At 34.9% G+C, this 1853-nt stretch overlaps 1 long non-coding RNA gene across 1 annotated transcript; it reads right to left on the reverse strand.

Annotated features, from left to right (window-relative positions):
- Positions 1-399: 399 nt before the first annotated feature.
- LOC140012594 (uncharacterized) lies at positions 400-1853 on the reverse strand. Its single transcript, XR_011819772.1, has 2 exons — positions 932-1853; positions 400-798 (listed from the first exon to the last, which is right to left on the reverse strand). It is a non-coding gene; the product is annotated as an uncharacterized lncRNA (long non-coding RNA).

Genomic DNA, 1853 nt, shown 5'->3' on the forward strand with positions numbered 1-1853 from the left:
TACTAAATTCATATTACTATATTAAAAAATGCAAATAAACTCAAAATACTCAAAAATTATAATTGAAATGCATGTAAAAGAAGAATAATTGACAATTAAAGCAAGGGAATAATTATAATTGAGAAGTAAAAAAACTAATAGGGACTAAACTATAAAAATTAGAAAATTTTTGGGGTCAAAATATTTTTTTTAAAAAAGAGTGTCAAAATTAAATAAAGATAAAGTTTAGGGGACAAATTACAATTAAATTAAGGATTGAAATGAAAGAAATCTAAAATTTTTGGAGTACAATAAAATTACTCAAAAAATTAGAAGCTAAATTGCAAAGTTTAGATTCTGATTTGTGCAGCATATAAACAACACAATATTGGGTTATTTAATATACTTGAGCCGCACCACTTTGGCCTAAGGAAAATGAGTGAATTGTCTTATTGAAAAGGAACAGACAAGCTCAGATAATTAAACAAACTCAAACATAATAATGATATTGGGTTTAAACTCCAAATTCGAATCACAAGTCCAAGCCACTAGCCATTTGGTCCAGTGGTCATCACCCTCTTTGGTGATGCTGGAGGTCAGGGGTACCCCTGCCTCCCACAAACTTGTCACTTTACGTGGTTGGTCTTCTGCCCCCACGGGATAGTTCGAGCGGTCCGCTCTCCCTCCTTGAGGTATGGTGACCTTCCTGACTTGTTCAGGGTTCGAGTCCCGCTGTTAACTTGCTCAGTGTGGAGTGGGGCCTCCTCTCTCGGGCCGCAGGGGATTAGTCGGCTCCCGTAAAAATTGGCTCGGACACCCCTGTGTTGACAAAAAAAAAAAAGAAAAAAGAATCACATGTCCAAGCAAAAAATAAAACATTAGTCCAGGTAGATTAAAAGAAACAAGCCCACTTTTTTTCTTCTTTTTCTTTTTCTTTCTTCTTCTTCCTCACCTCCGGTGAGCTTCAAGCTTTAGCAGCTGCCGACAACCATGGCAAACGCTGTCGGCTGGCCGACCACCGGTCACTGAAGACTTTTCCAATCATCAAAATCAGCCCAAATACATCTCTCAATTCGATTTTTCGCATAGAATTCATTTCTGTGCTTGGTTTTTTACAAAAATGCACAAAAATGGGTCAACTTGTGAATTTACAGTCGAGCTTTATTTTTTTAAAAATTGCTCAAATTAACACTAAAATTCACTAAACCTACACAAAAACAACCCTTATGGATCTAGAGTGTAACTATGGCCTTAGTTTGACAAAAACAAAAACAACAAAATGATAATTAAAGCGAAAACAGCTCCAAATGAATAAATCTATTTCATTGCTTTTAAGGCTCAAAAACTTCCAAAATTTGGATAACAAAACATTTTCCAAGTCTTGTACTAGCTATAATTGTCTATTTCAACAAAATATATACACAAACTTCACCCTTTTAATTCGGTTGTTCATTTTGACATTTTTTCAAACACTTGATACACAAAAACCATTTTTTCCTTAATCTTGTTTATGACCCCTCCCAAAATTTCAACTACACAACAACCAAAGAAACCAGCAAAAGAAACAGAAAATTAAAAAACAAAACATGGATTTAATATGATTAAAAAAAATTGAAAATACTTCAATGAATGTGGCAGTCCTTTGGTTGAAGTTTTTTGGTAAAATTTCTAAGCCTTAACTGTCCATTTGTTTCCTTTCCTCACCTTTCTTTTCTCTAAAACCAGTACATGTGAGAGCCAAGGGAGGAAAGAAGAAAAAACATGGAGAGAAGTGTGTGGTTGTTTTGAAAGTGAAAGTGAGAGAGGGAGCAGAGAGAGTTGTGAGAGTTGGAGGGAGTTGGTGTTTTTGTCTTGAGATAGAAAAGAAATTGGGG

The sequence above is a fragment of the Coffea arabica genome, chromosome 8e, assembly GCF_036785885.1.
Source record: "Coffea arabica cultivar ET-39 chromosome 8e, Coffea Arabica ET-39 HiFi, whole genome shotgun sequence".
NCBI classification, from domain to species: Eukaryota; Viridiplantae; Streptophyta; class Magnoliopsida; order Gentianales; family Rubiaceae; genus Coffea; species Coffea arabica.